This window comes from Mesitornis unicolor, unplaced genomic scaffold, assembly GCF_000695765.1.
Source record: "Mesitornis unicolor isolate BGI_N332 unplaced genomic scaffold, ASM69576v1 scaffold6007, whole genome shotgun sequence".
In the NCBI taxonomy this organism is placed as follows: Eukaryota; Metazoa; Chordata; class Aves; order Mesitornithiformes; family Mesitornithidae; genus Mesitornis; species Mesitornis unicolor.
In genome coordinates this window covers 16272-30881 of record NW_010194244.1, presented here as the reverse complement: position 1 = coordinate 30881, position 14610 = coordinate 16272, and positions in this window count along the sequence as shown.

Here is a 14610-nt window from a genome sequence, read left to right as displayed (position 1 = left end):
TGGACCCACAGGGTGTTTGCCCTATGATCAGTCTGTATATGTGCCCTGGGCCCTGCAAGGAACAGGAGACAACAGAAATTGTCATAAACCCAGAGAACAAATTAGGAAGGAAAAAAGCATTCAAGCAAGTAAGTGATGGAATTTAGGAATACTTCAAGAATATGTACACTACGGAGCACTGATCTCAGAGCACAATTGAAAAGGATATCACAACATGTCAGTTTGGGGACAGAATTTAGGGTTTATTGTAAAGAAGGAAGAAAAATCTGGGGCAAAATTTGCTTGCTCCTTCCCACCTTCATTTTTTACTGCAGGTAAACCAGGTTACAAGAGGGAAGGTGGACCTTCTGAAATTATTGCAGACCATTAATGAACTGCTGGAAGCTGGCGATCCACTTACGGCTGAATTTTGGCAGAAAAGGGACGGCCTCACGAGAAAACTGCTGGTCATGAGCACATTTCCGTGTTAAAAAAGTGCAAGAACTAAACATGGCTTCAAGACAGGCCTGGGTTAAATATATCATCTGTAGTGGCACTGGTGTGCTTTCTATGTGAATGAATTTACGCTGCGAGTTACAAAGAGTGAATTAGCTTTTAAAAATAGACTGGTGCACCTGAATTCAGCTCTCTTGCTTTTCCCCCTTGGCTCGGCTGGATGCTAATGGCACGTCAGGCGGTGGCTTGTTCGCGTGTGCTGGCCCCGTCAGTCCAAGAGGGCTTGGAGTAATCACTGAGCTGTATTTGGAGCTTCAGGTTCCTCCAGTTCTCATGCCCGAGCCTGACAGCACCGCTCTGTTCACATACTTCAGGTGAGTCACTCGGTCGTGAGTTACCCTGCAGTGGGCAGGCAGCCTGGATTCAAAAAACTGGAGGCAGAGAGCAAAATCTGCCCTGCGTGGCTTTTTCTTCCGTAGTGGCAATGACCTTTCACCCCTAAATTCTGTTTGCATGCTGATGTGCTGTGATATCCTTTTCAATAATGGTCTGAGGGCAGTGCTCGCTAGCATACATCCTCTTCAGGTGTGCAGAAAAAAACAACATCTCAAAGAGTCTGCATGGCCCTTTTTCTAGGCAACTGCAGCTCCTGCTTGACCAACCCAAGCCAATGAGTATTTCTCTAAAAATCTCCATCTCTTTCTTCAATTCCATCACTTGTGCTGGCATAGCTAATATTTAAGAATGTTTAGGAATACCTCTGGCAGTGGGAGAAAGCTGTCCCAGCTGGAAGACCATGTTCAGCCTTGAGATGTTCCTTCAGGTAACTGCTGCCTATTAAACACTGAGAAAAACAGGCTTACCTTGAGCACAGAGTGTACTGAGAGACGCTCCAGGACACTCTACTTATCTGGCCAGAATCTGTTGACCACAAGCTCAAAGAGAAAGGACATTTTTCTCAGGCCAAGGAGATGTTACGCTAGAGAGAATCCCTGCAAGGACCAGCTTGGACCCCAGAGGTGTGTTGGGGTTTTAAGCATCGCTTGCCTCCTTTTCCCTTCCCAGCTTCATTTGTGGCAGCTGCTTACAAGAGTCCCACAGCATCTGAGTCTGCCAGGGCATTCCCAGATACGTCTCACAGCAAAGCCTTCAAAAGGCTTCAAAAGGCAAGAAATGGGAGATTTAGATAGCTTTTACAGCCTGAAAGACCAGCTGAGCGTGTTGTGATGCTCTGTATTTCGGGGCTGTATTGGGCTGACACGTCGCATGGGCTCATCATGCTAAAGAAAACAGTAAAAGTCTGCAGCTGGAGTTACTGCCCCAGGAGAAAGCTGCAAAACTGCATTTGCTGCGAGGCGGGAAGATGCCCGGAGGGAGGCAGGTGCTTCTGCGCTTCCCTAGGGGAAATTGTCCTGTCCCTCTTGATCCAAGGGATGGTCCCAGGGCTGTGGGAACCGGTGGTCATCCTTCCAGGGGATGCTGCCGCTCGTGGATGGTTTTTAAGGTGCTTTGGAAATAACACTTTGCAGCCTAGAACTCTCAGTCTGCCAAGAAAATACTCAGACAGCCGCGTGAATTATTTTTGGACAGATACTGCCCTGCTGGATTTATCTGCTGTTGTTTCCCCATCGCCTTATTGTGCTTTTATATACTGTCTCTGTGTTTGTGTGCTACCTCCACCCAGCCCTGCATGGGCAGAAAGCGACTGCTGCAATGGCATGCGGCCCAGCCTCGAGTCTTACGGTTCCCTGGTCCATGCAGACCGTACCCATATGGACAGCCAGAGCAGGGATGGCATCAGGGAGGATGCCAAAGAGGAGGCAAACCTTGCCATGAGTGATTGCAATGGGGAGATACAGGCAAGGAGGAGGAAAACCTTTCCAGGTGCTATAGAGTAAGATGGAATAGCTTGGGGATGCACCGCAGCACGGGAAGATGGGCTGTACATCAGCATCCCACTGGCAGAGCTGTGGGCACTGGACGGACCAGCACCAGCACCGGCTTTGGCACCGGCACAGCAGGCTGTGTCAGGCCAGGGGCCATCGCCCCAATCTCTGTGCAGCAGCACGGGTGCAACCGTCCACGTGCACAGCAAAAGTACGGCTCCTGCCTCCAAGTGCTCTCGCAGATCGGGGGCGGCTCGGCCTCTTTCCTGGGAAATGGCATTTACAAAAATAGAAAGCTGGAAATACCGCCGCACGGCAGCTAAATATAAACCTCACCGGCAGCCGAGCCACAGCGCTCGCTCCAGAAACAAAGGCAACAGAAGGGGCCGGCCGGCTCCCCACCCCTGTGGGATGTGGGATGGAGGGAGAGGTGGCTGGAGACTTTGCCGGGAGGACGTCAGCTGCAAGCGTGAGACGCACAAGCTGGGGAGTTGTTCAGAGATGAAACCCTGGCTCAGTGTGAGGAAATGAACTATGAAATGTCTCGTCTTTCCACTAAAATCATGTTTTCTTCCCTAATGCTTATACGATATGATTAGAAGTACCAGTTGGTTTTTTCCCCCAGGACTGGCGTGTGTGTAGTAAAACATGAACTTTTCGCTGCAATAGACTATTTTTTTTTGCCAGTCCTGATGTCAGGAAGCAGCACTGCATCCCAGAGGAAGGGTGGCTCTGGCTTCACATGGTAAATGCTGGCTGATGCACCCCAGGATTTGCCGGGGCCAGGACGCTGCTGCGGCCGGGTCTGCTTACCAGGGAAATGGGACACGTGCACGGTTGGGCTGCTTTCCTATAGGGCTGATAATTTTATCATCCTCAGAGATGCTTGGCATTTTCCCCCCAATTAAAACTTGCTTATGGTTGCATGTTTGCCAAATGCTGACTCTGAGGGCTAGTTCCCTAAAGGCACAGAAGTGGAGGAGGATGGGTGCAGTGTGACCCCCCAAAGATGCCAGTGATGAAGTTTGGGCTCACCATGCTTGCTGGCCATCAGCAGTGACATCTCCTTGAGCAAGATCCACCTTGGTATCACACTGCAGGAGGGAATTTGGGTCAGTTACAGGAAGCTTTAGGGTTGCAAAGTCAGTCCCAGAATTCAAGCTGCCTCTGCATCTTGATCTTCCTGTCATCCTGGGCTTGATCTTCTTGTGGATAAGTTTTAAAACAGTCTTTTATTATAGGTGTCAGTACTATTTTTTTCCATTTGGTAAATGGGGAGTCACTCAGTAGTCCTTCTTATCCTTCTCATCAGCATGTTACTTTATATGGCATTAATCAGTGTCCAGATGCAGCAATGAATACAGAAGTTTTGCCTTCGGGGTGTTTCACCAAAATATCAAGATGATGCACAAGCATTAGTGAGCTGTAAGCGTTGTAATCCTATATAATTAGATGAGGAAATTAGACAGGGGTGATACTGCTCCCTTTTGCAGCCAGAGATCTAAGGAACAGAGATTAAGGCCATTAAGTATCTATTAATTTCCAGTGCTTAGTTTCAGATAATGAGAGCTTAACTTTTTAATTTGATTTGGTTTAATTGCTCATGCCTACCAATTCAACTGCACTTCACTGGTTCAACCTGCTGTGGAAGCAATAGCTAAACCAAAAACTCTCCATACCTTGAAGCAAACCTCATTTTAGGGGGCTGAACTGGGATCTACAAATGAGAATGGACCTGTTCATGGCTTGTACACGGTCTCGCTGCTTTGGGATGCAACGTGGTTCTTCTCAAGAGCCCTTAAGTCCATTTTGAACTAAAGTCATCACAGTGATAAAGCCCTGTACCTCCTTTTTTTTTCATCTCCAAGACAAATGACGTGCATTAGGCAATGTGAAGATAGCTACAAGTCAAGGTCTCTTCGTCGGGGCTCAGCACACCTCTCCAGCTCAGCGTTTCTGTGATGGGGAGTTGGGCTCCAGCTGAGTGTTGCTGCTCTCAGTACTTGGCACCTCAGCCCAGCAAACTGGCAAAAACATGTATTTTTTTTCATAGGATTGTTTTTCTGCCAATATTTTCAAATCTTGTTGGATTTTTCGACACCTCTCCAGCTCTGATGGCTTTCTGTTGGATGTCCTGTACCCTTCTCAGATGGTGGCTGCTCTGGGATTTGTGTGCAGTTTTGCTTGGCTCTGTTATTGCTTCTGGTCCAAAAGATTCCCTGTCCACTCCAAACCACCTCACAATGTCCCAGTGGGGCAAATGCCACTTTTTTCCCCCTTTCCTTCCATCAAACTTGCCTGACACAACAACCATGCAAGGGCGTGGGACACGGGTGACTTGCAAGGCGAGCAGGGATAGTTTTTTGCGGTAAACTGGAGCAGAAGTAAAACAAATTATCCCAAACCCCAGCCCCCACCCAAATTAAGTGTAGCTACAGACATCTCCAACTGGATTTGACTTCTGAGCCTTGGACTCACCTCTGCTGGTGATGTGCATTGCTTTGATACACATCCTTCTACAGCCCTACGTGTATATATAAACCCTGTTCTTTAATGCCTCCCACAGCAGCAAGCTGCTTCACTTTTCCCAGAGTCTCCAGATGGTGCTGAAGTCTTCAGAGCTTTGGGGGTTTATTTGTTTGTTTATTTTTAGATAACTTCCCACACTTGGGCCCTAATCAGGATGCCTCAGCCTTTCCATTTACCAAACAATCTCGCTTTTAGCTCGGTTTTTGTCCTCGCTGACGGCCCCCTTCCCAAGCGGGTCTGCGATGAATCGTCATGGTTTATTATTAGTGGTGGTGCTGAAGTTCATTTTCTAAATCTCTGTTATTCTTCCCCTTCCCAGAATAAGTTGCAATTTCCTCTGTGTTGTGATCTCAGTCATTTGCTTACCTCCATGCTGGATCAAGACCAAGTTTTCTGAGGAGGTCTGGCTATTAAAAAATAGAACCACTGATCTCATGTGCTGCTGGAAGAGTACTGCATAAATACATATACTTCTCCTTCTTTTTGGGGTCCTTGGTTTTTGTTTGTCTGTTTGTGTATTTTCTCAAAAAAACCCCGTAACCGCATATTGTTGAATCTCATTTTGGGTCTCTGGGAATAGGCTGATCCCACCTGTGCGCTTGGGGTGAGCTGGGATGGGTCTGCATCCCAACCCTGACCCCAGCTGCTGTGCAGCCACGCTAAGTGAAGCTGAGGGAAAAAAAAGTTTTCCTCAAAGCTTCCTGTTCTATCAGGTGCCCTCTGGGTTTGTGATGGATCTTCATTTTTCCTCCTGAGCTGTTAAGAGGTAGGAAGGCACAACCCCTCATCTTTTAGTATTCTGATTTGTCTTGCTGAAGCTATATTCCCAATTTTTTGCACCTGCCCCATTAGAGTTTTTGCCACCCTTTCAGTTACATCCCACCCTATGGGATATAGCACTGATAATATATCATAATAAGCATCTCTGTTGCATGTCATCCCCCACATTTTCTCAAAGGTTGTTTCTGCAGAGACAGGTAACAGCCAGTTCCTCCTGTTAGCCTTGGATTTACTTGCACAATTTTTGGCTTGCAAGCTGACCTGCAGTTTATACTGGTCCTACTTTAATATTATTCTTACCGGTGCTGCTAATTTGAGGGAAGGTAGCCACCCACACACAGTAAGCTGATTTCTGCTCACTATTTGCAATGCTCATGGTTCCCAGTCCAAACCAGCACAACATGCCGATGACCATTGGATAACCATGGGATGTCTGTGCCTCTGGGAGGCCTCCAAGGATGAAAACCATCACTTCAGGGATTCTTGGGCTGTATCGAGCCCTCCTTGGGGCCCCAGCACCCAGAGGACCCTGGCTCTGGGCTGGGTGGTGCTGGGTGACTGAGGACACTCAAGCAGCAGCACAGTTTGCCCAGGGAGGCTGTGCCATCTCCATCCTCAAAGATTTCCCAGACCCAACTGGTTCAAGCCCTGAGCAGCCTGTCTGAGCCCAGAGCTGACCAGCTCTGAGCAAGAGGTTGGGCAGGGACCTCCTGAGGGCCCTCCAGCCTGAGTGGTTGTGTTATGCCACAGATCTGTTACCTGGCCAGTCTGACAGGTGATGGACAGAAGTTAAAGCCTTCACATGGAAAGGACTCAGAAGTTGTCTGATTTTTACAGTTCATGGGGTGACTCCTACAAGTGGTGCAACCTTCCCTGCAGCCTCCAGCAACACCCTGCAGTGCAGGCTTCAGCCCCCAGCTGTCCTTAGCCTCCGTTTCTCTCAAATGAGATAAAGAAGCCCTAGAGAATTAGGTTGTTTTCCCCAGTTTTGTTCTTTAATGAACACCCATGGAGAGAGAATTGGATGGGTGCTGCAGAAGAAGGGCAGTAGCAGAAAGGAGTCCATCCACTGTTCTGCTCTGCTCTGCTTTTCTGTTGGATTTGTTCAAAGTTTTAGGTCTTCTCCTCAGCACTTATCCTGGGGTGCCCAAGCTGCCCTACATTTGCATCAGGACTTTCCTCTCATATTCCTAAAAGCTTGTGATTATGTGGAGCAGGAGAGGAATCTTTCTTTGACGTGTGCCGACAAAACTCATCTCCCTGCAGCCAGCAACAGAAGCTGCAACGCCTGCACAGCACAAACCCCCTTCCTCCACCCCAGTTCTCCCTTCTACCAACCCACCACAACAACATGATTTAAGCAAATAAGAAATGCTGAAAAGACCCATCCCTGCAGACTCACAACAAAGGCAAGAAAAATGCCGGGCTAATTATTATCTTCCTTTCCTTACGCAGGCCTTTCTGTGAGGCTCTAGCAATTAAAGAAGATGCTGGGGAACAAGCTAGACAGGAATTAGTCTGTCTTGGGGAAATTACCACCCAGAGGTTTTCGGGGGGTTTTTTTGTGCTGTGTAAATTCCCCTTGCTCAGCTTAAACTCTTTCAACCAAATGTATTACTCTGACAACCCATTTTAATATCTGCTTTTAAAAAAATACACTTTAAAAATGTTTCCAGCTAGCTCTGATCCTAGCCGGTGTTTCTCCTCGTGGTCTGGGAACCAGACTGCTGGACATGGGTGCTCTCCTGACCCTCCTTCTCAGCCCCCCCCGCCAACCTCCCTTGCTAGTCACGCAGAGTTCCAACCCAGACATACACGCCAGAAGGGTGACTTGCTTGCCTGGTTATTCACTTACCCCAGTTGTTGGCCTTCCTGGGGAAACAAACCCATCATCCCAACATAACATCCACACTGTATGAAGCAGCCTGTGTGCGGGAACTGTTTTCTCTTGCTCCCACCATGGTGAAAAAGGTCTGTGTGTGGAGTGCTCCAAGCACCCGCGCACACCTCTGGCAGCAGGACAGGCCAGCTGAGCGTTGGCAGCCCTGGCGTTACCCCTGCAGTGTTATCCAATGCCTGTGCTTCCATTTCCATGAGAACCGGGTTTGATCAGATGGCGAGGAATAGGGCCGCCTGTCTAAGGACCCATTTTGTGCTGTCTGATTCCTATAGCAGCTCCTTCACAACTCTTTTCTAGGAGGGCTCCACCAGTGCCCAGCCTGGCTGGGACCTGGATGCCCAACATCACGCAGGGTATCCCAGAGCTAGGGCAAGTGCCTTATTCAGTGCTCATACCTACAGGACTACACATCTCTGCTGGAAATATTTTGCCTGAGAGGTCCTAGAAGTTGTGTTTATCTTTTCATGGCCGTGTAATTTGGTGGCATTTCACTGAGAGTGACTGTTGGGTTCAAAGCCTGCTTTCCCTTGGACCTGACTGGTAAGCCAAAGGTTACAGCACAGAATTTGTACCTGGATGTGCAATGCTGCAGGCTGGACAGAGCTGCTTCCCCCTGGTCTCAGTGTCATTTGCACCTGCTTAAATGATACTCTGTTCCTCTTTCATATTTTTTTCCTGCCTTGACACTTAATTAACTCTGTGCTTGTGTTTCATCTAACACCATCAATTAAAATAACAAACAACGCTAGACCCAAGATCACCCCTTGAACAAATCCATGAGTAACCTCCTTCCACCTTGACGCTTCCCTTGATATGTGCAGCACGTGATTTCTTTCCTAAACAGTTTCTCATCTATTACACGATCTCATCTCCAGACCCACACTTCCAGTAATTACCATTGCTCTCTGTTTGGTAATTTTGCCTGAGCAACAGCTGGGTCAGAGCATCAGCTGAGCCCATCCCTTCTTACGACAGTGGTGACTATAAATGCCTAACTAGTAGCTACCTGGTTTTCAGGAAAACAAGCAATATACTTTAAATGCTGGAGTTAAGTGACTCAATACTTTCCCTCTTCTTTAAATCTGTTTTTTTCAGTAAGTTAAATTTTCCTGGGAGAACGACCACTTTCTCTTTCACTATTTTCTGTAGAGTGTACCGCATTTCTAAGGACAGCAAGTGTTTCTAGTCTCTCTTGGCCCCTTCTTCCGTATGATGGTCTATTCTTTATGTCATTTTATGTTCTTTTATATTAAATATGATCTTTTATGGCTAGTTTCAAGCCGGATTTTTCCCTCTGGCTATTTTTTCTATGCTTTCAAAAGATGCATGTGCGACTCTAAGAGGTCGATCGCAGGGGTCTCTGCAGGTGGGCAGCCGGGATCACCACCATGCTGGGTTCAGCTGCCTGACACGGCGGATGTATTTGTGTATCATATTAGGGGGAATTAAATGGGAAAGAGAGAGGGCTGGGGTGGGTCTGGAGAAAGCCATGGCGGAGGTAGAGGACACCACAGTGTGTAATACACGCAGACAGCAGAGACGAGCACGCTGGCCGGCTGAAAGACTCTTTTGTGGTGTTTTGCTGTAACGCTTGGCAGGGCTGCCCTTGCTTCATACCCTGCCTCCCTTGCTGAGACACTGGCGTGGAAAAAATCAGCTGCGGAGGAGCTAGATAGTAGGGAGGGATTTAAACACCCCAAAGTCTTGTTCTTGTGTTTTCTAATAGATGGAGAAGTGGGCAACAATCGGTGCACTGAACCCTCTACCAGTCAGCCTAATTAAGTCATGTAATGCTATTAATAAGCTGAGCCTCTGGGGAATGCCAAAATCATGTTCTCTTTCACTCCGTTATTTAAAAGTCCATCATGATGGAAAATCTCACCCACCAACTTGGTGGTTGTCCTGGTTTTGCTGGGACTGAACCACAGAATTCCCTTTTCCTGTTTCAGCAGAGCTGCGTTTCTGAGAGCACTGCAGGGTTCGATTTAGTGAACACAAGTTGCTGTTAGAGCTTTAGCTGAGGTGGAGCTATTTTCCTCACAGCAGCTAGTGAGAGTTTTGGTTTGGACTTGCTGGGAATACTACTAATAATGCGCCAGTGTTTATATTATCTCTAGGCTTGTTTTTCAGTCTTTCGCCTGCAACTTGTGTTTGTAGTTTCTTTGGGGTTTTGATTTTTTTTTTTAGTCTTTTCAGTCTCTCTGCACAAGAGAAAGGGAGAGAAGTGAAACCCTGGGATGCTCTGGGACAGGTGACCCAGGACAGATAATCCAGGTGTAATCCAAGCGGACCAATAAGGATGTATTCTACCCCATAACCATCACATTCACCATAAATTGGGAAAGGTGCAGACCACCCCCTCTCTTCTTCCTTCCTTCCCTTCCTGGTGGCAGCCCATATCAGTTCCTGAGGCTCACCCCTCCCTTGTCTTGTTCTCATTGCTGTATGGCCAGTGGCTGCTGCTTGTGAGCTGAGTATAACATTGACTGCTTCATTAAAATAGTTCCTATTTTTATTGCAATTCATTAGTAGTATTATTATTTCAGTTCGGTTTATTTTAATTATTAAATAGTCTTTATCTCCTCTGATCAGTTCATTACTTCCACTCTCCCAAGTCTCTCCCCCACCCCACTGGGGATGGGGGCAGTGAGCGAGCAGCTTCGTGGTGTTTCGCTGCTTGCCAGGCTAAACCACAGCAGTGGTGATATGGCAAAATGGTTGCATCCAACCAGCTCCCAGAAGAGACGCTCACCTGTCATGAAGAGGGGGACACCAGAGCAAAGATGTCCTGAACTGACTGTCCTGAGGCTGGGCTTGCTGGGAGCACATTTGCAAGAGAGGATGGGGAGGGCAGGCTGGGCCTCGGGTCCACAAAAGGATCCGGTACCCCTTGCCTGCGGAAATCAGTGGCATGGGCACACAAACACCTTTGGCTGCATTTATTTTCCATGATTTTCAATGCGTCCGTCTGTGGGAATACAAAATTACTCCAGCAAAGTCCCTTGCAGACCTCTCAATTAATGAGAAAAAACCCGAGTTCTTGTGGCCTCTATAGCTCAGGGCACAGAATTTCACCTCGCAAGACAGCGTGGCTCTGGGGAAGGGACAAAAACCGCATCCCCCACCAAGGATGGGGTGTGGAGGGGGGTGTGTGTTCCAGCCTCCAGGCAGGAGGGTGAGGGCAGGCCAGTTCTCCACAGCCCTTTGCCAGTTATTTTGGGAGATTCAGGACTGAACCTGCGGGCCCCTCTGAGCCCAACTCTGGTTCTCAGACTGAACCATCACTTCTTTAGCCTCACCCCAGGCTAGCATTTTTGCAGTATCCCTTCAGCGTTCGAGAAGGGAGGACTGCCAGCGCAGGAGGTGCTGCTTACAGGGTTACTTTTCCCTGTCCTTTTCTCTGTGAGAAGCAGGCAGGAGAGTGCGAGGCGAGTTTTGCCAAGCTCTGGCTTTCCCAGAAGATGAAGGCTCCAGCTTAGCGGTCTGTAAGCGCCCTCTGGTGCAAACGCTGCCTTCAACCAGCTCTGCCGGCACATTGATCCAGAAAACATCCCCCGTGGGTGTTCATTTGGGTGTTTCAGAGGGGGAAAAGAGGGGTAAGAGCCACTCTGCACCAGGAAGACAGCGCTTTCCAAGAGACAGAGCCTCTTCTGCAGGTTGGGCATTGGCACAGCGCTCGTCGGACCTTGCTTCAAATTGCACCAAGATTTTGGTGGTAAATGGGATTGGCCTGGTGGAATTGAGATGCCCAGTTGGTACCAGGATTAGGACACAGAAAGGCATAGATGGCTCTTTGGAGACCACCTGGGCACCCTGGCACCCCAGCACCCGGGCAGTAGCAGGAAGGCTGGAAAGAAAGGGAAGTTTCCAGACAGCAGGGAAAGATCAATTTGAGGGTAATTAAAGGATGGGGTGCTACATATAAAACATAGGCCAGGGGGCAGCAAACAAAGGTAAAAAAATTGCTGGCAAGCTGCTGAAGAGTGAAAGGGGGGGAAAAAGCCTTGAAAAAGATGACACGAGCCATTCAGGTTTGGCAAACTGAGCTTGATGGCCCGACAAGAAACAGTAGGAGAAGCCTGTAGGTAGGTGGGGGTGCAAAGAATGATTAACGAGCCGCTAAACCATGAGGGTAATAAATTGTGTCAGGTGCAGAGAACGCAGCACACAGCGTGCAGCTGATCAGCAGTCAGAGCGCTCGTTATATTCACCCCAGCAGATAGGCTCAGTCCAGTCTGCGAAGGTAGCGGCTGAGTCCAGGGTTCCTCAGGAGCATCTGAGAAATGAGAGAAAGAAAATGGAAAAGAGATTGACCCCCTGGGATACTCTGAATAGGAGGGGCAGCTGCAGCTCTTTTTGAGGAGCTGGGAAACCCTAGTTGGTCACAGTTATCCTCATTTCTGCACAGGAGTTAATTGCCAGTGTGGCAAGCTGCTGTTGGTTCTCTGCAATCCCGGCCAGCGTTGCCTCACTTGCTGGGTTTCTGCTGTAGCTGGAGGTGCTGAGGCAGGATCTGCACCAGGGATGTGCCAAATTTCTCCCAGTCCTGCAGAACCAGGGCATGCCGAGGTGTTGATGCAGCAACGCAAAAGGCAGTGAGAAAAGTGTTGAGAAAGCAAAAGAGGAGGGAGATGAAGAAAAGCACACGTCTCTTAACAGAAGGGATGGAAAGGGCTGAAGTGTGATTTATCAACGAGGTGATTCAAATGAAAGTAGAATAGGAATAAGGAGAGTAGAGGTGAAAAGCTATTTGCTTTGAGAACGTTCAGTTAGTGGGGCCTGGACTTACCTTGGCTTATTTGCTTAGGCTAATGACTTAAGGAAGTTTTAAACTATTGGGTTATAATGGAGGACTGAAACATCCCTGGGGGACTAGAGGAGATTAACAGTAAACCCATTTATATAAAGCAGGACTTGCAGGCTTATTAATAGAGTTTAGATGGCTGGGACAACCTATTAATCACCTAATTCCTGCAGACCTGCAATACTAGTAGGATGATTAATAAATTCATACAGGCTCTTTATTAGGAAAAAAACAAGTTTTAAATTAAACAAAAGAGCTGTGTTGTTTTGCTGACCCAGAAAAGAGAAAGATTAAGATCACTTGGCTTTAGTAATGTTATTGATATTTCAATGTTGTGTCCAAGCAAAAGATCCTGTGGAAAAACCTTGCCCAGCTTGAGAACGGGTTACAGGAAGAGACCATGCCTTTCTTCGAGTGATTTCTAAACAAAACCCTGTGCCGTGGGGATGCTGAGGGCCATTTTGTAGGGGACAGGATCCTGCTTAGGATGCGGTATGGAAGCAACACACCTTCACCTGGTCCCTGCTTGCTGGGCAGTGCTGCCAGGACGACATCACTGCCACACAGCCGTGCCTTGGCAAGCAGGGACACATCACAGACCGACACGCCAGCGTCCTCTGCTCGCCCGGCTGCCCCACACTGAGATGGCACACGGCTCAGCACAGTGGCATCGGGGACTGCAGCGGGAGGAGCCCGCTGCCCAAACACTGGCACACGCTGCTGCTTGCTCAGCATGGAGAAGGGAAAGTTGCAGCAGTCACTAATTTTTGGCAGCTGCCTGCCGTAGCACGTGTTTCATGGCCACCTCTTGCTCACGCAGCTCCTTTTTATGCGTCTGACAAGGCTTCTTGCTTTTGACCGCTGGTTTTTTTTCCACATAAAACGTTCTGTGTGCGTTGCAGATGGTCAGGCTGAATACAGGGCAGCTGGGGTGACGGTGCCAGGAACGCCGCAAGGAAACGCAGTCTGCATAAACCACGTGCATTTATGTAACCAGGCACCGAGTCTCGCCGTCAAATCCATGCCAAAACATCACTTTGCTTTTCTGTCATTCTTTACTCGGTGGGGAAGCTTCAGCGCAAATATCTCCCCGAAGAGAGAAGAGACTTGAAACAATAATCTACTGGAAAATGATACACTTAAGATTTTGAAACCTACCTTCTGTTGGTCAAGGGTGACCGGTAAAACAAATCCAACTGTCCTTGGCAAATAAAGCCTGAAAAAAACCTGAAAAAGATGGCAAGATGTAGCCTGTAAAATCTTCTGGATCGAAATAAGGGATGAATTCGCAAAGGTGTCAGGGCCAGATGTCTCACAAACACTTAGAGCAGAGTAATGTGCGAATACTTTGGGCACAGCACCAGGACACTATGGATTTAGGAATGTTAATGCGCTACCACTCTGAACTGGGAAGTCTCTCCCCATCTTTACTGAGTGCCTGGCACAAAAGAGGCCCAGGTCTGTGCGCTGTTGACTTGACACAGAAATACTTCAGTGGAAAGTAAAGGCACAGCGCAGCTGGCTCAGAACTTATTTAACATCCCTTTGTTTACACTGTAATACACAGGGGACAAACAGTGCAATGATACTATTTATTCTTCTAACGTTTTCCTCAGAAATAAAGAACCACAACATAAGGACGTTGGAAAAATGCCTATGTCATCATTTCTCAGTGGGACGCGTGGCAGAAATCAAAGCCTCCGGACACAGTTTCTCCAACTCAGCTTCTGAAGACTGGGTAAGCAGTGCTCAGTGTACAGAAAAGGAGACTCAAGTTATGCTCCTCTTTCTGTGCCTAGGAAAAATGAAAGATGAAAAGCCAAGCATCAGTCACACAGCAAACTGCAAAATGGCAGTATTTCCCAGAAACTGAAGCAAAAGCAAAAGAATTTGCTTCTGGGGTTAAGCTTGTGTCACTTGAATATAAATTCTGCAATGCGTAGCATTTGTTACAGCCTTCTTCACACAAAACCCGCTCTTTTCCACCACACACTCACACTGGGGCTGAAGTATTCAGCAGCTTATAACAAGGACAATTTACCTAGCAGTATGTAACCTAGCAAAGTGTAAGATTTACTTTCTGGAATAAGCAGTAGAGTACATGGAATATCAATGTTAAGCTCCCAGCATGTCAGGACTCAGCACACAGGTACCCTTTTAAGGCAGTATGGCATCAAACCAAAATAAAATTACGTTTTTCCTCCATAAGAGGAGAAAGAGCGAGAATTTTTCTTTGCCTTTCTGCATAACCGAAGCCTCCAGCCCCACGATCTCCC